We start from the raw sequence: 24,296 nt of genomic DNA, 5'->3' as shown, positions 1-24,296 counted from the left end.
TGATGTTAATGCCTTTCTTGATCAACTTCTACCATATTTGTGTGTTTGCTGTGTGTGGCACATGTACTCATACATGCAAGCTGTTATGCCATCTCCAACCCAACCTCTGGCCTCCTGCCTGGATGCAGCCCGAAGTGGGCACAGGAGGGGATATCGGGTCCTCTAGGATGTTCAGGTCATACCTTTTGGACGGGAGATCGATGTTGGAGGCCAAGTTGACATAAAACTAGCCAGGACCAAAGGAAGTATGAAGAGAAGGCTCTGCTCCTGTGAATGAATTAACCTACTCCGTGGATGAATGGGCTGCAGTGGGCAGGAGTAGCTTTAGCTCTTTGAGGTGTTTTGCCAATACTACCTGTCCTCTGGGCATGGCAGTCTGCTTACCATCAAAAAGGCCATACCTACATGTAACTCCTTGGCCTTGGAACTTCCCAACTCCAAACCATGAGTTTGTTTTCTTTATAGTTATTGAGAATTTTGTAATTTAATAAGTAATTGATATTGGGCATTCTGTTATAGCAACAGAACACGGACTACGATGATGTGATAACAAGCTATGTGAATTTGTTTTTCAAAACATGAATTAGCTGAGTAGCTGCCAACGATGGCTGCTGGCTGCTGAAGTCATATTCAAATCAGGTGAGGTCCACACAGCTGAGCTGTACTAAGGTTCTCTCCAGCTCACTTCCCATTTCTGCCCCTGGAGTCCTGCCAGCTGCCTGACTGGTAAGTTAATGCCCCTTCAATTAAACCTTCTAGGTTAAATCCATCTAAAGGTTTTCACCTAACAAGTGACTGTTTCACTGTGACAAGTCCACTTGGAAGTCTGAGGAGATACAGAGGTGGAGGGAGAGTGGGCGAACCAAAGGGTTCGGCTCAGGCAAGCTTGCAAAAAATGCCCCACAGAGGCCACTCAGCCAAACAGCCAGTGGTTTTTTTGGGGGGGGTTCTGTTTAAATTCAACCTCATGTGCCTTCAGGCCTGAACATTTCTGAGTTCAAAGGTGTAGGCCCTGTAATCCCAGCTATTCATGAGGCTGAAGCAGGAGGATTCAAGACTAGCCCATGCTGCAGACATCCATGAAAAACGTAAGATGACATGGAGCCCCCAGACGACCTGGCTCTCCTTGTTGACAGCCATCACAGCAAAGTCCAAGGCAATGCTTTGCACTAGGGCAGAGAGAGTCATACCCACAGCACCAGTCTATCTGAAATGAAAATTGGCTAGACTTGGTATTTCTAATTAAGAGAAAGTTCAATTTCTTAAAGTAATATCACAAATATTTTGAGGTTACCTTTAATTTTATGGGGATAATTCAGAGGACAAGGAGGAGGAAAAATAGGAAAGTACACAGGGGATAACTGTGGAGACAGACACTGGAGGGCTCCAAGGGAGGGGGCAGCATCCATCCAGAGACATTGAAGAGTATACAGTCCTCATCAGCATGAAATAGAGGGGACAGGAGAGAGATTCAGGAATGTTCTCACTGATAATGGTTGTTCTTTTCTCCACCCCCTTTCGACTGAGTTGTTATCCTTAAAGTAAACTGGAAAGATGGCTTAGTCAGTGAAGTATATACCATGCAAGCATGAGGACCTGAATTTGATCCCCAGAACCAATGTAAAATAGTCCCCTTGTGGTGGTACAAGCTTGTAATCCCAGCACTGAGCACACATCTGCTGTCCAATAGTGCGGGGGGAAAATTGTTTTGGGACTAAGCCTCAGCAAGAGAGTCTGCAACCCTAAGCAAGAGAGTCTGCAGTTCTCACTATGGAATGTTATTTTAAGGTATGTGTTTTTTGTTTGTGCTGGGGAGCATTTGTTTCATGATGCAAAGATGTGTCACGTGCTTTTATGTTGCATCTGTTTGACTCTGAGAAGCTGTGTTACTGTGCCTGTCTAAAACACCTGATTGGTCCAATAAAGACCTGAACGGCCAATAGCAAGGCAGGAGAAAGGATAGGCGGGAGAATAAGCAGGAGGAGAAATCTGGGAAACGGGAGATCCAGGAACAAGAAAGGAAGGGGAGAGTGGACAGCCGGGGCCAGCCACTCAGATACACAGCAAGCCAGGAAGTAAGAAGCAAAGAAAGGTACACAGAATAGAGAAAGATAAAAGCCCAGAAGCAAAGGATAGACAGGATAATCTTTGTTAAGAAAAGGTGGCTAGGGGACTGGAGAGATGGTTCAGCAGTTACTAGCACTAGCTGCTCTTCCAGAGGACCGGGGTTCAATTCCCAGCACCCACAATGCAGCTCACAACTGTCTGTAACTCCAGTTCCAGGAGATCTGACACAACATCTTCATTCCAATACACATAAAATAAAATAAAATGAAGCTTTTTTTTATTTTGCTTTTTTTTTTTTTTAGAAAAGCTGAGTAGAGGCAGGCTAAAGCCAGGCATTTATAAGTAATAATAAGTCTCTGTGTGATTTATTTGGGAGCTGGTTTGTAGGCACCCCAAAGAGTAAAAGAATAAAGAGTTTTTTTTAAAGCAATTACAGTCTGCAATGAAACCAATGCACAGTACCACCAGCTTGTCCAGAGCAAAAGGCAGGACAGGCATAGAGAAAACATGTGGTGGAACCTGGAGAGGAATATTCCAAGGCTGTATGAGGGTAGAAGGGACAGTAAACAGATGTTCTAGTCTAGTCTCAGCTTCATTCATCATGGTCCTCTGCTTCTAGAAGCAACGATGGCAACACCAGACTCATAGCCAGAAGGATGCAGACAACACTGACAAGAGCTCCTTTGGCTACAGCACACGTCCATGGCTTGGGGTGGGGGCAGAGGAGCTGCACAAAGCCCTCAAGTCCCTTGGACCAGGGCAGACAGCATCCCTGCCAGGCTTATTCCTCTGCCTCCTTTGGTTCCCTCGGTACCCTGGCTGAGTGGCCTTAGCCTGTCACCCTCATCCCAAGTTTCCCAGGCATGTCCTACCTGACTTACTGACCACACAGCACCAAGAAGAGCGAGGCTCCAGATGCATGAACCAGTCTTTCCTAATCTAGAAGGGAACACATTGTGCCTTTGCTGCCCACAAATCCAAGCTTGCTGGCTTCAAGTCTATGTAGAAATTTTTTTTGAGAATTAGAAAATAAGTGTAATTTTCGGTCATGAGACAATTGCAGAGATCAACCAGAAGACAGGAGGAAAATCCACAGGATGAAGAAATCAGTAACAATGGAGGACAAAGCAGGGTTGTATCTGCCAAGCACCCCAGGAGCCATCCATGGGCCCTGCCATCAGCACTGTCCAACCTCTTTGGGCCTCAGTTTCTCCACCTAGGCTGTAATGCCTGTCCATGAGCCTGCTATTTCTCTCCTTGCTCGGCAAACCCACATTTGGCACCACATGTGACCTGTCCTGCTTGACTTTCTACAAGTTGCTGACACATTGTTTCCGTCCTGTCTTATCCTTACTCACGGTTGGAGGCTTGCTACTACTTCACCTAAAAAGAGTTATGCCCTCAGCAGGGCTTGAAGAAATGCTGCCTCTGGCCTTGGGGACCATCAGTGTAGAAAGCTGGTCTGGCACCCAGTTTATGATTTCTGGGTGTTGAGGCCCAAGCTCACCTGCAATGTCACTGATCCCCTGGGGAGAAGCCATCACAGAGCTCAGAAGGGATTTGGCTAGACAGCTCACCGTAACAAGAACCGCCCTTCCCTGCTGCCACCCACTGTCTGGGAGCCACAGCAGAGGAAACTGAGCTTGGCAGCTCCAGGGAATGGGGCTGTACCTGCATCCCCATGGTTCTGAGAGAACCAAGTAGGGCTTCACAGGAAGACTTTACTTTCTCCTGAAAGGCATGTGGAGGCTTGAGCAGCTGGCTGGAACACTGACAGAAGAGTGAACTTGAACCTGAACCTGTGTGCCAGGTACTGCAAGCAATACATTTTGCGTTATGTTTGTAATTAGAGAGGCAAGCTTGAAGAAGACATTATCTAGGTCACCTGCTAGCAGAGGCAAATTCATCTCCCAGCCACCGAGAGTCACGGCAGGGCAACCGGTGATAAGGTAGCTAGCTGTTCTCTTGCTGTGAAGAGATGCCATGACCAAGGTGACTCTTATAAAAGAAATCATTTAATTGGGGAATCTCTGACAATTTCAGAGGTTCATTCCATTATCATCATGATGGGAAGCATGGTGGCATGCAGGCAGATGTGGTGTGTGTGGGAGGGGGGCAGGCTCTGGGCCTGGCAGAGGCTTTTGAAACCTCAAAGCCCACCCCAGTGACATACTTCCTTCAACTAGACCACACCTCCTAATCCTTTTAATCCTTTCAAATAGCTCCATTCTCTGATGACTAAGGATTCACATATATGGGTCTATGGGGGAACAATCTCATTCACAGCACTACAGCGGCTGAGCAGCAGCCCTCAGGGAGAATGGGTTCAGAGGAGAATGGGTTCTGGGACTCTAGAACCCTGCTACCAGCCAGCCCTGCTGAGCTCCCTTTGAGGGGGTCTCTAGGGAGTGATGGTGAGAAATGATGGGGGGATGGTAAATAATTATGGTAATGGTGGGTAGTCATGGTGATGATTGGTAGTGATATGATGGTGGGTAGTTATGGTAATGTTGAATAGTGAGGTGATGTTGGTAGTGATGGGGATGGTGGGTAATAATGACTGAAAATGAATGAAGGTGGATAATGATGGTGAAAATTGGTAAGGATGGCAAAGGTGGGTAATGATGGTGGTTATAGTGAGTAATGACTGTGATGATGGTGATGAAGGTGGGTAATGATAACAGTGATGTTTAGTTACTGACGATGAGTAATGGCATCTGTAATAGTAGACAAATGGTAGTGATGGTGGCTGATACGGCAGTGGGGGACCAAGTCATATGGCTAAGTATGCTACAGGCAGAGATGAGAAGAAGATGCTTCCCACACAATCTGGCTTAGGCGCATTTATCTGTCCAACTCTAAGCAGTTCTGGCCTACAGAATGCAGGTAGAAACAGGTAGATTGTGGGCTTCCCTTCATAGTCCAATTGCACTCCAGCCCTTCTAGAGGATGCTTTGCACTGACTCTGCCAATCTGCTGATCTGGGTGTGTCCATGAAGCCTTGCAGCCGGTACACACATTTAAAAACAATGAGCAAGCTCTGTGAACTTCAGAACAACACACAGGTGTCCATGTCTACAGGGGTACACAGCCCTCTGGGCATGACTATAATAAATGCATAGAGTAATCACAGGGAAGACTCTGGGGACCACATGCCTACAGCCGGGGATAACTCTAAAAGCTGGTGTACAGCAGAACTGTGTTTCATTTTGCAAGGTCCCCAGGCTTCCACACATCAGACACCTCCTTTCAGCTCCAGATTTTCTGCAGGATCTGGGTCCACTGTTCCCAAGGAACATGGCATGGGACCATTGCCAGCCTGGCTCAGCTATCCCATGGCTGTAGCTGTTGCTATGCTTTTCAAGGCTGTTACTCTGTTATTTCCCCTAGAGTTTAATAAATCATTTGCCCCTCCAAAAAAAAAAAGCTAATTTGTGGAGTAAAACTGAGCCACTATCTTGCTGGCGTGTTTCCAAAAAGGATGAATGGATTTTTGCCTGAGGCTTTTGTTCCCGAAGCAGTGTGTTTGAAATGCTGGTCCCAGGATCTCACATCTCTCTCTAGCCATACTGGTTGTGGGTGCGGGGAGACTCCCAAGGAAATTTAAGCTGGAACTGGAACCACTTTATTAATCCTTAATTAAATTATCAAAATAAATTCATTTGGAATCATCTGTCTGAAGATTAATCAGGTCCGATTAAAACATCTAGACCCAGACCTCTGTTCTCTGCAGTAGTTGACAACAGATGAAAGTTTATATCCCTTTCTCGCCCATCCAGGGACAGATGACAGAAGGCGCAATCATCCTTGTGGCATGTACAGAAACAAGTCCCTGGCCATTGGGAGCCTCATAAAAGACAAATAAAGGATACTACCTGCAGCCCTTAAATGCTTTGGCTAGTGTGCAAAACCCAAGTCTACAGGGAGGATGCTCAGGAGAGAAGCAAACATGCTGAGGTGGTTTTGGGATTTCCTGGTGAAAACACCAGGACGTTGAAGGCAATGGCCTTAAGCCCAGTCTCTGGAAATCTAGTGTCACTGTGGGCACACAGCAGCTGCCATGCAGCCAGCCCCAGTCATACTGAGCAGCCGAGCAGGCATTGGCAGCGATACTTCTCCTAGGACAGGCAATTTCTTCCTGAGCTGCTGGCTCTTCCTCTGTCCAGGAGCAAAACACTCTGGGGTGGTAACCTGAGACTCGCCCTTAGCCGACACTCCTCCATGACTCTTCTTCTCAAGTCACCTCCTGTAGCTTTTGTTTCCAGTCTCCCAACACAATTGTTCACCCTACCCATGGGCCCTTGGGGTCTGAGACCTCCCCAAAGCATCCAGCTGAGGTGGTCTCCTTGATGAACCCCTCTTGGCGTGGTTCACTCTATGAAACTATGATTCCTTTCCTTCCAATGCAAAAGTGGGCCAGGCCTGAGAATCCAAGTTCTTTAGTGCAGGGACTGACCCTGTCACACTCCAGGCCCGCACTCCCTGCCTAGGCACTGCCTTGCCTTGTGCTCACCCAGTATGCTTCCTCCCTCTGCAGAATCAAGCCAGGAGGCCACGCCTCTCTCTTTTAGCTGACTACTGGCAGGGAGCCTATCAGGCAAGAGGAACTGGTGGCCAACACAGGCTTCTGGGATCCAAAAGCATCTTTTTCTGGCTCCATTAAGTGGTATCCTCTGACACAGGGAGGATTGACACCACAGCAATCAGCAAACGCTGAACATCAGAGCTGCTGTTCTGTAGAGCTGGTTAAACATTTACCTGTAACCCAGGGGCCACAGACTGGCACCCCTTAAACAAGCAGGGTAGGAACTGGTCAAAGGGCAGGGGGTGGGAATTAGTAGGGAGTTCAACCACAAATGGGAAATCTCTACACACCTCCTTCCTTCAAGACTCAGGGACTATTGAGGGAGAGGGGGCAGAAATACTTTTTTCTTTTTTATTTAAAAGGGTTTTTTTTTCCATTTTACATACCAAGCACAGTTCCCCCTCCCTCCCTCCCTCCCTTCTCCTGCCGACCCCCTACCTTCCCACTCCTCAAAAAGGGTAAGGCTTCCCATGGGGAGTCAAAAAGTCTGGTATGTCAAGTTGAGGCAGGACCAACACACCTCACCCCACCCTCCCAACCCCCACCCCCGTCTTATCAAGGTTGAGTAAGGTAAACCTCCATAGGGTATGGGCTCCAGAAAACAATTCATGCACTAGGGATAAATCCTGGTCCCATTGCCAGTGGCCCCACAGACTGCGCAAGCCACACAACTGTAGGTTCAGAGTCAATGAGGGATCAGAAAGATTTTAATAGCCAGAGATCAGGCTAGACCAGAGTGAAACAATGTCCTCTGCACACATCAACTCACAGAAGCTGCCATTGTCTGCATAAGCCCTTCACAAGACCAATAAAATCAACACTCCAGTTTGGAGCAGGGGAAGGGATATTCACACCAAGCAGAGAAGCCACAGGCAATTGATGGCTTTGGGGGAGGAAGAGTCATGGTTCTTTATGGGATGGCCCAACACCCATGATTATATGGACAACTCAAACTGGTCTTGGGGGTTATTAAAGTGTGTGGGGGGAGGGTCAACACAAAGTTGTGAGGGGTGGAGAGTTGGGGTGAATCTAGGAGGAGTTGGGGGAAGCGTGAGGATTGATGTGCCCAAAATACATTATATATGAAACTCTCAAAGAAATAAAACATAATATAAAAACATGCTGTCTAAGGACCACTCTGTCCTACCCTCCCAGACTGTGGAGTCCAGATGCAGAGATGGGGCAGAGGAATTCAATTTTCAAAGCATAGACCAGGGAAAGCCTTAAATCTGTGTCTCCTCCAAATTTCAAGTAGGAATAAATGCAGTAATGAGGAAGGAGCTCAGGGGCTTGCCCTAACAAAAGGATTAGTGAGCACAGGAGCAGGAGGGACCCAGCTAGGCCTCCTCTTGCTCTCTGCCCTCCACCATAAGAGGGCATCATGTTCCAGGCACCATCCTGAAAGCAGATGTCACCAAACAGCAAATCTATCATTGCTTTGATCTTGGATTTCAAAGGTTCCAGAATTTGAGAAATAAATCTTTCTTCCATTCTTTTTTCCTTTCTTTTTTACATTTTTACCCAACTCTGAGCATTTTTGTTACAGAGGTACAGACAAAGGAATTCTGAATGTCTTTGATGTATCTGGAAATGAGAGAGCAAAGCTGAGTCTAACAGCTAACTTTACAAGTTACAATTGGATTCAGTTAACATACACCATCGCATTTGACCTTCCCAACTCAAGAGGCCAATAGGGTCTCATGCCTGTCCCCTGCTCCAGATCACGGTAGAGGCTGCTGGTGTGCAGAGTGGGTCCAGCAAGGTTGATGGCGTAGGCTGGCTGCTTCTGCAGCTGCTCTTGTTATTCAGGGTAAAGATGAGCTACTGTTTGGGTAGCCTTGGGTGATCCTGGAGTAAGAGGAGGGAAGGGACAGGTACTTCCTCTGGCTTGGCACACTGACTGCAGTGTTGGAGAGGCAAGGTACCCAGGAAGAGAAACAGGCTAACAGTGCTCTCCAACACCCTGATACTTGCCTCCTCCCTTCTGTGAGAGTCTGGGATATGCAGAATAACTATAGGAGAAACCTACAGTCAAGACTTTCTGTGCCTAGGTCTCTACTAGTCTCTGGGTCAGGGGAGGAACAGGACCACAGACAGACTGTGAAAAGCAACTGCCCCTGCTGCACTCCTGACTTATGGCTGCTGTATCAGAGCCCCACAATAGAGGCAGGATGTAAAACAATAGCAGTATATTGCCTTGAGGCTCTGGAGTTCAAAAGTCCATATGAGGTATGGGTGGGACTAGTTCCCTCTGAATCTTGTAGGGGAGACTCCTTCCTGGCTTCTCCCAGGTGCTGGGGACCTCCGGCCACAGCCGAAGATGCTTCTATGCCTTTGTTGTCACACACAGACTACCTGCCAGTTTCCAGAACATGTTGCGGCCGTGCAGAGTCTCTGCTGGACTCTGTGGCTCCAACATAGGAAATATGAATGCTGTGGAGTTCAGGGAATGGGCAATATCAGCGAGGAAGCTGGGCCTGGTGCGGGGTCTACAGTTATGAGGCCAGACAAAGGCGGGGAGCCATGGTACTGAGTATCCATTCTAGGCACTTCTGTCAACCACCTGGACACCTTGGCTGCAAACTTCTGCTTTAACTCAACATTCCAGAAACTCCCTGGGAAGGGAAACATGCCCACACGAGCACCTTATACTGAAAGATAGGGTCAAATGTGCCTGCTTATTATTATTATTATTATTATTATTATTATTATTTGGTTTTTACGAGACAGGGTTTCTCTGCATTGTTTTGGAGGCTGTCGGTCCAGCCCGGCCTCGAACTCAGAGATCTGCCTGCCTCTGCCTCCCGAGTGCTGGTATTAAAGGCGTGTGCCACCACCGCCCAGCGTGCCTGCTTATTGAAGTTACAAAGAATCTAGCAGTAGATGCAATACTCCCTAGGGAGAGAAGAAGTTATCCAGGAAAGCGGAACCCCCCGTAGGAGGAGGGAAACCAAGGCTCAAGGGAAGCCACTGGCCCTGCTGGGTAAACAGGCCAAGGCTCACACCAGGCAGAGGAGCCCTGAGCTGAGGCTTGAATCAGTTTACTCTTCTTCTCCTACCACCTCCATCGTCATGTGTTGGGGAAAGATGCTCCTTCAACTGGCTCTGCCTTACCCACAGCTGGGTGCTGGGGGAGAATGTAGAGGCCAGAGACAATGCTAGAGTAACTCAGCTAAAGCCACTGAGATGTTTTGATTGGCGTGGAAGGGACAGGTGAGGTAGAAAGGGGTGGATGTTCCTATGGGTATGTGTGTGCATGTATGTGTGTGCATGTATGTGTGTGGAGGCCAAGGGTCAACTTCAAGTATAGTTCTTCAGGAGTCACCTACTTTGTTTTCAGAGACAGGGTCTCCCACTGGGGTCCTAGGCTCATTGATTAGGGTAGGCTGGCACGCACTTTACCCATGAGCCACCTTCCCAGCTCGGTGTCACTGAGTTTTAAGTCTGTGTGATGCCAGAGAGATTAAGGAGGGTGTTGAAGACCAATCGTTTCCCCACCCTTGGATTCTGACAATCCTGTTGGAAGCAAAGCCTGTCAGCATCAGGGAGAAGCGCTCAGGCAGCAGCTATGACAGGGTCAGAGGCTCAGGCTCTCTTTTCTCCAGCAGTGTTAAGTTCCTTGCCTTTCAGTGTCTGAACATCACCAAAAGTGAGCCACTCACACTGTCACTACTGACACAACTGGCACGTGAGGTGTCTTTAGCTGGCCTAGGGGGAAACATGAAAAACAAACCCAACCCAGCACATGTTGGAATCCAGTCAGGTTACAATAATAAAGCCAGGTCTCTTCCTGTGGCAGCAGGAAGATAGCTTTCCAGAGGTGGAGAGACTCCTGCTACCACAGTGTGCTTGCTCAGAGCTCTCTTCCGAGGCCTGTGGGCTTGGTGTCTTTGGCACACAAGTGGCTTCTGCTTTTGCTAAACCACTTCCCCTTCTGGAACCTGCGTGTCCATCCACCTCCCTCCCTATACTACACCTCTGCCAATGACAGCTGCTGGCTGTGATCCTGGGTGTGAGGCTGGGTGCTGGGGTGCGGATCTGTGTTATGTACAACAGGTCTGAGCGCCCTGATGTTCACTCTGCCATGGATGCTTGGCTTCTCTCCAGAGCACACAGTCCAGGGACATCTCCATGCTGCCAGCTCAGTAAAACTTGCTGGCTTATGGATTCCTCCTCAGTATTTAACCATTAACCCTTAACACTCAAGGGAGATAATTCCTGAGCCCATCACATTGCTTACTGGAGAAGACTGATGGGCCACAGGGGCCACAGTAGATGCTTCCAGAAAAAAAGCACAGAATATCTTCCTTACCCATAGTTCCTTCTAGACCTCACATCCCAAACACCTTAATTTATTTTCTTCTGTGACATGTACACATCTTGCATTTATTACCTCCAAAACACAGACTGCTACACTCCACTTCTTGGGAGGGTTAGCAAGAGAGGGAAGCCAGGCCCTCCTGCTCATCCACAGGAGGGGCAGCTAGCAAGATAGCCACTGGGGACCCCTGAGCAGAGCTAAACTGAGAGAGTTCCCAGAGGGCTCTTGGTTACCCCCTCTACCTCATAGTCTATTCCCAGATTCTAGAAAACATGCTCTCAAGTATGCTGCTAATGGACACCGCTTTATCAATAAGCAGATGGATACATGGGGTGAGGGGTGCCAGGGGACACCATTAGCATGTTTACTACAGTAGGAATAAAGAGAACCTCACGACCATGACCCTTAGAAGACTAGACACATTTGTTGCTCCTTAGAAGAGCGGGAGAAACATCTGTCACCTGGAGGACATTCCTAGGGTCTCTCTCCAGATTATTAACCATAGCAAGGGATGTTTAGGGCCTTGATAAGCATGGAGATACCCAGGGTCACACAGAAACCCGGCCACATTATGAACACTTTTGTCCTGATGGACTGTCAGGGTCTGGAAGTACCATGCCAGGACCAGTAGAGAAATGTTTGGCACATAACTGAGTGTTCTGTAGGCTGTGTATGTTACCATCCGCCTAGAGCTCTGAGGAACTGCTCAGACTTTGACCTCTCTCCCTCACAGGTCTCCTACCTCTTCTATTCCAGCAGCAATAAAGAAGCAGAGAGAGAAAAGCACAGCCACTGTAGGATCACCATCCCAGCTCTACAAAGCGTTAACCTCCTCTCACAAAATGGAGAGTCTTTGGAATACCTCTCCCTCTCTCCATTGAAGCCCTCTGGCCCCCTAGAGATGTTGGGTGGAACTTTTTTTCCATTTAAACTTTTTAAAAACAAGCAGTGATCATGACAAGGCCACCAAGAGCTGGGCTGCCGGGTGCTACCCTTAGGCATGGCCATATGGAAGAAGGAAAAAAGGTCCACTGCTATCCAGATGAGTGTAGCAAGTTCCTGGAAAAAGGAAGTGAAATCAGCAGACTCAGACAGCAAGATGTCAGTGGATGATTTGTACTTTCAAACTCAGCTGTCTAAATGTTTCTAGCAGGCCACATGTGTGGTTGAACTCTGTAAGGTTATCATTCTCAGGTTTAAACACGGTCACCTACTGGACAGGCCACAGGCTGATCCGCTATCATCCACTGCTCTTCAGTGCTCAGCAAACAGGCTCATACCAGGGCCTCTGACCTCAACTCTGGCTCTTCCTATCAGACTACCCTGCTTCCTTCTAGTTACCACAGCAGAACCTAAGACCTCTTGCTTCGTGGGTGAAGATGCTGGGACCTTCACACAGGGCCTACAGCTCACCCCCACTCTCCTGCAAGAGACCCCTGGATGACCAGCTGGGAACTCAAAGGCAAACTCTATCCCACTCTTTTTCTGTAGGGTCAGGCTTGCTGCTCCTGCTAGATAGGAGAGCAGAGATGAACCTTAACTGATGTAAAACATAAAATATTAAAATTTTGTGTTTGGAGCTCATACTACGGTGTGCATGAATGTCTCTTTACATGGTCTCCCTACTAATACATGCCTACACACACACACACACACACACACACACACACATACACGTGACTACACAGACATACACACATACACATATGACCCTCCAGTACCTAGAAGCATATATCATAGTTTTAAAGTTTGAGGGAATAAGTTTAGAAAGGTCTCCAACCTCCATCATGGCTGCATATGAGGCCCAAGGCTCTCTGTTCAAGGCTCCCTGGACACCTCTGGGAAGGCAGATTCTGGGTGCCCAGGCACAAGAGATGTGAAATCCCTGCCAAAGCCAGGCAATGGGAATCTAGCTCCCAAGAGGCATGAATTAACACAGAGAGTCTGAGGGATCCAAGGGACCCTGAAGACCCTTACAGCAAGGCTGCAGGGCCCTCTGACAATGCCTCATTTACACAGCCAAGTAAAGACCACAATTAAGCACTTCTGGTCCCAGAGCCAGAACTCAGGATATGGTGACAGTCAAGAATCAGGGTGCCTGGACGTGGGCCACATGTTTGGAGATTCTCATACCACTGCCTGAGGGAGAGTGGACAGCAAGGGAGGTCTCAAGCCAGGACCATGCTAAAGGTCACAGCAAGAGAAAGAGAATGGCAATGCCAGGGGCATGCATGGGTTCACAGGCACGGGTTCACACGCACAGGTTCACACGCACGGGTTCACATGCATGGGTTCATACCTCACTGGCCAGGCTCCAGGCTGCTTTCACTCAGAAAGTAGCAGTAGGCAGATGATTGCACCATAAGGAAAAAGTGGGTGGACGGGACGGGGAGGGGAGCCCGTGGGCAGAAACTGGCGTGATGGGAACAGTTCCAGAACCATGCTCCCAACTCTACCATACGGGTCCCATGGAGATGGCCTGTTTGCTTGCTTAAATAGAAGTTGCTTCGTTCCATGACAGTTATTAACATAGTCTCCACTACCAAGAGGATGCTACAACATGGTAAGATGAGAAAGAAAGACTAAGAGAATACACCAGCAATGAGAACATGCACGCACGCACACACGCACACATCCTCTGCTCTTGCCAGATTCAGAGTACATTTGCCAGATTTCTCCAGTAAATGAAGAAAGATTGTATTTTATTTTTGGTTTTTTTTTTGAAGCACAGTGTCATGTAGCTCAGGCTGGCCTTGAACTCCCCATATAGCTTTCCGATCTGCCTGCCTCTACCTCCCAAGGGCTGAGATTGAAGGCATACAAGTCCACACTCAGTTTGTGCAGTGCTGGGGATTGAAGCCTGGGCTTTCTGCATAGTAGGCAAACACTCTACCAACTGAGCTACAACTCTAGTGTAAGAAAGATGATTTTTTAAGTCATAATTTGCTTAAGTTTGCCTCTGGTTAGGTTCCTTGTAAGTACATTTTGCATTTTCAAGATGACCCTCAGGAGATATTCCAACTGCCATTTCACTAGTTCAGAGATGCCAAGGACCCTGTCCAGTCACCCAGTTAGTGAGATGGGCAGCAGGGGAGAATCCAGGTCTCCAAACTCCTATCCCTCATCACACATTAACTTAAGGTCTACAGTTCCAAGGAAACCAGAACAGATATGCCAAGCTGCATCAATTCAGACACAGTCTGCTCTTCTTGTGGGACTGGCAGTTCCTAGGGAGATATTTTTGCCTTCTTTATCTCTCCCGAGTAGGATGTGGAGGGGGAGCGGAAAGAACTCTTGCTGGAGAAATGGATTTAAGAGACAGCCCACTGGGTTCAAACGTCAGCTCTGCCCTCACCAGCTGTGTCCCTTGGGCAAATGACTCATCCTATCCGAGCCTCTATGTCTCTGATTATAAAATTGGGCAACAAGCAGAACCAGGTCAAGTTGTGATAGGCTGACAGAACCTTTGAAAGAGTCTGGCAAGGTGCCAAGTGCTGAGCAGTGTCCAGCAAAGACCATTGTGTAACTCTCTTTCAAAGATAATCCAGGGTCTCAGATACAGCCTCGCTGTGTACACCACTGCGTCTCAGAGGAGCCCGGCCTTCCCAGGGTTGGCCTCTGCAGCCACACCAGGCACTAGAATTGGGTCAGAAGGCAGGTTTTTCCAGCCCAGTGAAATTTGGCTCTTAAGAGACAAAATAAAGGATGGAAAGAAACAGGTAGAGAGATAGAAGAGAAGAGAGGCGAGCAAAGGGAAAGGGAAGGGCGGCATGAAAGACACAAGGTAGCATTCTCTCAGGGGCCCAAAGACAGAAAGCCAGCATAGCTATTGGAGGCAATATGGAGGGGGAACCATTTGGCGCCCCCATACCTCTTCCCAGGGAGCCAAGGATGGATGGTTTTTGTTTTGTTTTGTTTTTGTTTGTTTCTGACAATCCTAAATTGTTTATTGGGAATGAATTTTATAGACATCATGTATATTAGCAGTAACGGTGGAGCTGCAGAGTACTATGCCTTCTCCAGGCTGCATGGCGAGAGCCACCAGTAGTGTGGTGGAACTTGTGGCCCTTTTCTGAGGCCACAGCTCTTGCGGCCAGCAGATGTCAGCCCATGCATCTCTCTGTGCTTGTGGACTGGATTGGTGCTCCACTGGGTGTCAGGGTTCCTACTGATAGCTTTATGGAATGGATCAATGAGGATAACCTCAAAAAACTTTTATGTGGAATCTTCACCTACCCAGAAAGAATTCAGGACACTGAAAGCTCCGCAATGATGTCCAGCTCTCTCCTCAGCAGCAGACTGAAGGCTTCTGGCAAACTTGAGCTGGTTAACACCACGATGGACAAGCTTGCACCCTTAGGAACTGGGCGTTTGCAGCCACTATGGTGGACATGAATCCTGTACATGACATAACCTTGCTTGGCCTTGTACCCCAGCCTTTGAGCTTCATCAGGCTGGGTGGGGCGGGGAGCCCTGTGCAGCGCAGAGAGCTGGCGGTATTTCCAGCCAGGGATCCTTGGCAGAAAGCGCAGCACATCGGACTGCTTCTTCCTCAGCAGCTCCTGGATGTGTTTGTATGCACCCATCTTGGTTCACCTGATGGCTGCCGCCAGAGGAAAGTGACCCGAGTGTTCTTAAGGAGAGGGAAATTAAAATACTACTTAGGCAAGGGGTCTTTCCTGGCAAAGAAGGTAATGAACATGCAGTGTTGTATGGAAGATGACAGGAGAGATCAGATGTCATTGATTTTGGATGAGCCAAGTCCCTGCTGGAGTCTGGCGGGTGGCTGGACCATCTTCTACAGTACCAGGGATGAGAGGTTCCTGGGGCTGATGAGGCATAAGGGCTGGTGCCAAGGGCCTCCTCCTTCTGTTCATTAGGCTAGGTGCCAGACCAGCTCCAAGCAAAGGACTGTCTTGTCACCAAAACACCTCCTGGCAGAGTAGGAGTGCTGCTTCTTGTCAATTAGCTTGAGCAAAAGACCCAAACAACTTTCCCAGGTAGGAGATGAAAGGGAAAACATAGAAACAATGATGTTCCCAAGATATGTCCTCTCATTAAGTCTACAAGATGCAATATTGCTGAAATTTCTGATCACATGCATGTAGGTGTGTGTGTGTGTGTGTGTGTGTGCGTGTGCGTGTATACAGGAGCATGTATGTGTGCATGGAGGGGATCAGAGGTCAAGACCAAGTGTCTACTCAATTGTCTCTACCTCTCACTGAACTTGGAGCTCACAGACTCAGCCAGGCTGGCTGACCAGCAAGCCCCAGAGATCCACCTGCCCTGCCTCCTCATATGTCACCACACCTTTTTGTTTCTTTGTTTGTTTACATAGGTTTGAGGATTAACTCAGGTCCTTGAGCTTTCGCTGCAAGCACTTTATCAACTGAGCCATTTCCCTGGCCGTTCTCTTTCAACAAGTGGTTTTCATAAGATTAGTAGTAAATAATGGATTCACTCAGATTTTGAGACATTAGTTCCTAAAGATAGCTCAACATTTTGGTTCTCAAAGACCGTCTTGGTTTTGTTCATTCCACTCTTCAGCTGGTCTGGACATTTCCTCATTCTCTCTAGCACCATGAGGGTAGTGGTGTAGGAGACAATTCCTCTGAGCTGACCTGGGATTCCATACTTGTCTCCTTTAAAGGGGCTTAGGGTCTAACTAAGGAGACTGGCAGACACATCAGAGAAGAGTTAATTAGAGTTAATTAGGGTCAGAAAAGGGAGTTGCTAACACTCTCTTAACACCTTGCCTGACTTTTCTCCTCTTTCCAGGGACCTTGAACACAAAGGCTCAGCCTTCTCTCCTCTACCTGGAGGCAATTCCAAAGGGCTTCCAAGTCCCAGATGTCCCTAGGGGCTGGCTGGGACAGCTGTGATGACTGCTTCACAGCCTGCTTGTCCATCAGATTCAGCTTGCTCTCCTCTCCCACCACTTCAGGGCCAAAGCTGAGATACAAAATCAGGGGTCAAGGAAAATCTCAAGGAAGGGAACCCAGTCACTGAAGGCCTGTGTCATCATTTAACAAGAAACAGAGACAAGCGCGCACTCTGGACCTCATCACAGCAGTGACTCCTGACCCAGTGTTGCTACCCACGGGACTCCACCTTGGTCCTTTACTGAAGACTGGTATTGATCGGCATGATCACAGAAGACAGGACAGTCCAAAACATCTCAGGCCAGCCTGCAGCCTGTGCTCACCTCTGTCCCAAGTGTTGCTCTGAGCTAGCACAAAACAGAACTACTTTGTTGTCATTGTTTGAGGCTATCTTCTGACCTCTAACCCAGAAGCAGGGCTTATGGGCCAAGCAGGTGGGTCTCACCTACTGTAGCCTTGAGGAATGTCCCTCTCTTCTCAACTTGACTATAAGACCTGAGTTTGAGCCCTGGTTTGCCACTAGGCTGCCACAGGATCATGGTGGGTTATAGCATAGGCGGGCTGGTCCAGGTTGAAGTTTCTGTTCTCTCTGGGTTCCCAGGAAGCAGCACACACCCTTTGGGCCACTTCTCCTGGCTGGCACTCAGCAATCCAACAGGAGGCCACCTGGCCAAGTTCTGCTTTGCTCCTACTGTCCAGTGCTTCTCTGTCTTACAGCTGAGAATATTTTATTACTTGTGTCCTAAGGCCATTTCAGCAATCTCAAACTACATTTAAGAGCAAGAAGGGTGTAGAGACAAACAACCTCTCTGTTCTAATCCTGGCTTCTCTCCAGGGCCAAAAATACCATCTTGGGCACTCACTCATCTTTGCTGATAGAAACAGGATGCTAGCAAATGCCTACCTGTGGGAGAACCAGCTCCCCTGGCACCTCTCCTCCTACCCTCACATGTGGATCCTTGAAGACCCCCCTGACCCAGAGAAGGCTTGGGCAGCTGGAGACCAATCTGAACTTTCCTACTTCTTAGACCTTGTGGTACACAGACAGCATGGACTTCCATGGAACAGCATAGTAGCACAGAGTACATACAAACATAAGGAGAGGCAGATCCCCGTGTCTAGGGCCTCCAGGTGTGACCTTAGAGCTGAACTCACTTGTCTCATGCCCATGTGACAGATGGTCCATCCGTCCCTGCCTGGTGAGTGACAAGGACAATTGCAGTCAGTAAAGTGTCACTCTCACCTAGCTCCATATCCTCACATCCTGCTCAGACCTGGTCCCTGTTGATAGAAACAGGTTCTAACTACTGGAGACTAGTCTGGTGATGAAGGCAGACACTTGAGTCCTGGAGCCTTCTTCTACCAAGGACTTGCCGTCTGGCCTGAACTGGCAAGTGGGCAGTCTAGCACAGCTGATCTCTTATCGTCCACAATGGGTGCTCGTTAGGGTGCCCTGCGCTGTGCGGATATCTTTGCGATTTTCTTTCAATGGCCCTCCCTCAAATAAAACCTAGAAAAAGTGTCGCTATTCCTAGTCTCCACTGAGGACTATGTACTGTCACAGTTGACGAAACACAAGACTAAACCTAGACAGATTATAAGAAGTGAAGACACTCTCTGTTTGCCTCTTCCTCGGCCCATACTTCATTTAGGTAACTTTACAATCAGTTTGTACCCTGGAAATTTTTCTGAAGAATAAATGGGTTCTGGCCGGGCGTTGGTGGAGCATGCCTTTAATCCCAGCACTCGGGAGGCAGAGGCAGGCGGATCTCTGTGAGTTCGAGGCCAGCCTGGTCTACAAGAGCTAGTTCCAGGACAGCCTCCAAAAGCCTCGGAGAAACCCTGCCTCGAAAATCAAAAAAAAAAGAAAAAAAAAAAAAGGGCTCTGAAGTGATGCTTCTTGGCCGTTGTTTTCTCTCCCGTTTCCCCTATCCTCCCTCTGATCGGCTCAATTCCCTGCTAGGGATGTTCAGTTTCTGGCACCTTTTCCTTCTGTGGGCATTCCAGACACTTGGAAGAGCCTAGTGAGGCACCCTCCCAACTCTAGCTCTCTTGAATTCCTCCGTTCCAGGGTCTGCTTCCTCCATCTCGACCACCCGAGAAGCACCCGGGCTTCCCACTTCTTCCTTAGGCACCCACCAGTCTCAACAACCCGAGCCGTCAGCATCTGTTGAAATATGGCACTCAGGCTGATAAAGAGTGCTGAGTATCCAGTTAGAACAGGCCTTCTTTTGCTTGGTCCATCAGCCTTGACCTCACTCAGATGATAGTGAAGCCATGTGAGAAGGAAATCAAGTCCCTTGGGCTTAACCACAGGGAACTCTCAGGGGGCTCCGCTGCCACCCGTGGTGCGCATATGCAGCCTGAGCAGAGGAAATAGTTCAAGGTCAGCTGGCTGTGCATGCCCCCAAGCAGGGAAGCACCTTCAGTGCACTGCTTATTCACCCCAATTGCACCCATCTCTTCCTCTACCCACTTTGAAATAACTACATCTCCATCCTTTACTTCCTGTTGACAGGAAGCCTTCTCTGCCAACTCATGGCTTGCCACAGACCAATGGGATGGCGTCTGAGCCACAAGGTTCCTACCAGGGCCCTGGTGTTTCGGTGTTCTCTTGCTGGGTAGTGAAATTGAGTTCAACAGAGACCAATTTGCTTTCAGTAGCCGAGGTTCCCAGCTGCTTTTCCGTGAGGTGGAAGCCCACTCTCGAGGAGGGAAGCTTGTTGGGCAGCGGTCCTTAGGCAGTGAAGACCTGTGGAAGGGCAGTCTTATAATGACTTCCTCTTGTGCCAGGAGGGCAGGGAGGAAGGATGCCACAGGGCGAGGATGAGGGAAACAACCTGCTGGATGTGTAGATACAGAACTCCACATTTGCTGCCAGGTACGGTGCCTGCACATCCTTTCAAGCCTGTGTTCTGGGTCCTGTGCTGGGGGAGGGGCCCAGAAATGGCAGCTCAATCAGCTCTAATACCCCCCAGCCCTAGGAGCAGAGTAGCCAGGGGCAAAAAAGAGCTGCTGAAGTCCCAGCCCACAGTACCGGTATATGTGATCTTGTCTGAAATAAAAGCTAAACTCAGATGGAGTTGTTAGGGTAGACCCTCATCCTATGTGACTGACACTCTTTAAAGAGGAAGAAATGTGAGCGTGGCTATGCAGGGGGGAGAGGCCACTCGAAGACAGAGGCAATGTTGGAGTGATGCTGCCACAAGCCAAGAGCTGCGGGGCCACCAGGAGGTGTGAGCAAGGGGGACCCTTCTCTGGAGACAGCAGAGAGAACACCTTGGCATTGGCACTCAGGTCTCTAGGCTCTTGTGACTGCATGTCACCTGGTTTGTGCTGCTGCATTGTAACAGACCCAGAGACCTAATCCCTGCCTCAGAGGCACCTGAGCTGGAATGGGGGAGCCGTGGGGAGCAAGCACGGTGTACTCTAGCCTGGCCAGGAGAGGTCTTCATCTCCTGTTTTCTGCTGCTCACCTGCATTGTTCCCTCCGCCATGATGGGAATTTGCAGGACAGGGAGGAACCTGAGGGCCTGATGACAGCTGTGGGGAAGCTCTCAGGCCCACGTTGCTCTCGTTTTCTAGAGGGTACATGGTTGCTTGACCCTGCCATGTACCCTCTGAGACTCACATCCTGGGGCTGGGGGCAGAAAAGCATCAGGGGAGCGAGGCCTAACTCTGCCTCCTCCCAGTTTGTACCCTGCCCCACCTTCCTAAGTCCTGCTCTGGGCATACAGTCTACTCACTCTATACTTAGGATCACTGAACATTGCACAAACACTAAGCTAGGAAGATCCTGGCTTGCTCATCTGTCTGGTAACTGGGGAGCTGCACCTTGCTTCATTTATGTGCAACCTATTATGCAGCAGGCACAGAGCAAGGCCTGGGGACATCACAGAACTACGATGTCCATGGCCCCCATTTTCCTACAAGGGTGACTGTAGGTACCCACCACCCAATGGACACTGCCACAGCTTTCTGCTTTTAACTATGGACAAGTGGAGACTTAAAGTAGCAGGCTTTGATTCTACCTCTTGTGGTTGTCTACAGTTGCTGGAACAACTTCACAGTCTGTGCTGATCTCTGGGGTCAGCTGGTAACTCACCCATGGCGAGTGTCATAGCAGCCCTGTTCACGTGCCCAGCCAACTCCACAAACGCCAGCTAACGGAAGACAGTGTGTCTGTGTGTCTAGCAGGCAGTTCAGGTGGCCTCAAATCCAGTGCTTTCTCCAGCCTATTAGTCACAATAGGACTCAGGACATGGAGTCATAGACTCTGCCTCCAGTCAGGTCCCAGTGTAAGGAACTTGAGTACAGTGAACAAATCGGTAACTAAATCTCTAAATCTAACTAATGTCATTAAATAATTAATACACATATAACTCTATTATATACTGCTTAAATAATATGAATTTTGGTACATATGCACTCCAGTTCCCAAATGTATCGGCTGTGTCCAGCTGACATTCAGTTGTACCCACATCCAAGAAGCCCACTCAGTAGCCAGACCTCTCACATGAAGACACTGACACACAGCATTCAGGCTTCACTAGTGAGTCCTGGTGCCCTGCAAGGAGCTGATGAAGCTTCTGACATCTGGGTCCTCTAAGAGTTTACACTCACAGACACCCAAAGATGCACTGAGCCACTGAAGCATGCCTAAGACGCTGACTCACACTGGCTACTCCAGCTGCTGGCTAATCTTTATTTGGAAGCCAGAAAGTTCCAGTCATTGTCAATTAGTAGTAAAGGGAGGTTCTCAATGATGGATGGGATAGTGCAGATGATTTACGAAGGAAATGCAGATGACATAAAGATAGACAGAGATAGATGGACACATGATCGATGGATGGAGATGACAGATAGGTATATAGATGATACATGGGTACTTGAATATAAACAGACAGGGACAGATAGATAATGAATGGATGGAGATGACAGATAGGTATATAGATGATACATGGATACTTGAATATAAACAGACAGGGACAGATAGATAATGAATGGATAAAGATGACAGATAGGTATATAGATGATACATGGATACTTGAATATAAACAGACAGGGACAGATAATGAATGGATGAAGATGATACAAGAGTATTTGGACAGATTAGATAGATGACGGATATATGAATAGATAATGTGTGAATACACAGATGATGGTTGGATGGATGGATGAACAGATGAAGGATAGACGGACAAAAGTTACATGGATATCGGATAAATTAGACCAATCACAGATAGGCATTGTCTTAGTTAGTGGTTTCTACTGCTGTGATAAAACACAATGACCAAGAGCAAGATGGGAAGAAAAAGGTCTGATTTATAGTTCTAAATCGCTGTTCAGCATCAAAGGAAGTCAGGACAAGAACTCAGACAGGATTGGGACCTGGCATCAAGAGCTGATGCAGAGGCCATGGAGGAACGCTGCTTACTGGTTTGCTCCACATGGCTTGGTCAGCCTGCTTTCTTTAGAACCCAGGACCATCAGCCCAGGGATGGCACTACCCACAATTGGGTGGACCCTTCCCCATTGATCACTGATTAAGAAAATGCCTCACACTTGGATCTCATGGAGGATCCTTCCTCTCTGACGATTCCACCTTGTGTCAAGTTAACACTCAGCCAGCCAGAACAGCGATGGATAGACAGGAAAGCAGATGACACACAGAACGAAAGACATGAGAACAGAACAAATGGACGCTAGAATCCAACTGTCTTACACCAGGAGGTGTAAGAATCCCATGGAGAATTTAAAGAATAACAAAATCATGGGTCTTGTCTCAGAAATTCCAATTCAGTAGGTTTAGACTGAAACCCAGGATTTGATATTTTTAAAAGCAATACTAGACAGTGCTGTTATACTTAAGCTGGTTCAAGACCACACTTTGATAATCCTGCCCTAAACTCCAGCCATGAAAGAGCATGTACAAACCATCAAAGCAAGATGTCTTCCTCACACTCTAGTTGAGGATGTTGCAGTGGTAAAACACTGAACATATTGTCACTTGATCCTCCAACCCCAGGGTCAGAACACTATTCCTGTCACTATGCTCTGCAGGCAGTGTGGTCACAGGCCATCACCAGCACCGAGGGCCCTGTGGCCTCAGGTAGGGTGAGAAGCCAGCCACACAGCATGTGGCAGTATCTTGAGCTCACTCAAGCCCAGTTGTGACACCATAACCTTCTGACTGGCCAGATACTCTTGATCCTATTTTTAGTCTGTCTCCAATGACAGTGAAGGACTTCAGGAGCTCCTCTCCCATGAGGGTTGGGAGCATGTGCATTCTGTCACTAATGCCTAGTAGGTGAAGACCCTAACGTCTCTGGGAGCTTGTGTCATACAGGGTCCTGTCTCACTCAGGCCCTCCTTCCCATCTTCCTGGGAGCATCCCCCAACTACCTTTGCCCCCTGAAGGGCTCTCAGACTCTGATCCCTTAAGTCTGCCAACACACTTCAACTTGCTGGTGTGACTGACTACTTCTCATGAATTTTTGTTCCTCACATTTTAATGGCTTCTCAGTTTGGGCCCTCTGAAAAAAGCTCCCAGACAAAAGTTTAGGACTTAGTGAATACTTTTAAGTTAAACAGCGTTAGCAAAGGAGTAAGAAAGAAGTTTCAGTGCTGGGCGGCAGTGGCGCCCTCGGGAGGCAGAGGCAGGCGGATATCTGTGAGTTCGAGGCCGGGCTGGACCGATAGCCTCCAAAACAATACAGAGAAACCATGTCTCGTAAAAAAAAAAAAAAAAAAAAAAAAAGAAGTTTCAGGAAGCCAGACAGGCTATGAGGATATGCTAATAAGTGGATTCCTTGGGGGAAACAGCAGCATCCTGCTGGGTTCTCCTGAAATGGTCTGTGCAGCCACATCAGACCCATCTACCCAATGATTGCCTACGTGGTGCAAGTCTGTCCTTTGAGTGCCCACTAATGGTGACCCATTAATTCTTGTGCCAGGAGAGGCTGTGAACTAGGGACTTCAGACACATGCTTAACCGTTATGCCCAGCACATATGATGACAGGTCAACTCCTCACCTTGTGGTGAGAGGAGAGTGACAACCACATCAGATCCCATCAGATGCAGAAGGACATGGCCTTCCAGTTCTAGTGGAATGCAGTGTCCCATGGAGGGAAGGGAATGGTCCAGAGACCAAATCAAGTAGGGCCCTGAAGGAAACTCAGCAGAAAGTAAGCAGGAGAGACGAAATTGAAAATGGATTTCAAACAACATGCAGTTTTTTCTTTAACCTTAAGCTTGTTCCATGTCATGTTTGGAATATACTAGCACTAAAACTGGTCTGTTATTATGTAGATCCCTCAGACAACCCTGGCTCAAAGGCCAGACTCTGCCTCATCCCAGTACTATGGAATCGGAGGCAGAGAGATCTCTGTCTATTCAAAGCCAACCTGGTCCTCTTAATGAATTCCAGGCCTGCCAAGA

The 24,296-nt window shown here is 48.3% G+C and overlaps 1 protein-coding gene and 1 pseudogene across 2 annotated transcripts in view; both read right to left on the bottom strand.

The window, feature by feature from the left end:
- Prkag2 (protein kinase AMP-activated non-catalytic subunit gamma 2) overlaps positions 1-24,296 on the bottom strand; it is a 249,890-nt gene that overhangs the window by 223,385 nt on the left and 2,209 nt on the right. The gene's annotated exons all lie outside the window — the stretch shown is intronic.
- On the bottom strand, positions 13,013-16,204 carry LOC121136557 (annotated as a pseudogene).

The sequence above is a fragment of the Mesocricetus auratus genome, unplaced genomic scaffold (assembly GCF_017639785.1).
Source record: "Mesocricetus auratus isolate SY011 unplaced genomic scaffold, BCM_Maur_2.0 Super-Scaffold_100676, whole genome shotgun sequence".
Classification (NCBI taxonomy): domain Eukaryota; kingdom Metazoa; phylum Chordata; class Mammalia; order Rodentia; family Cricetidae; genus Mesocricetus; species Mesocricetus auratus.
Note: the sequence above shows the minus strand (reverse complement) of the source record. Positions and strands in the feature narration are given on the sequence as shown.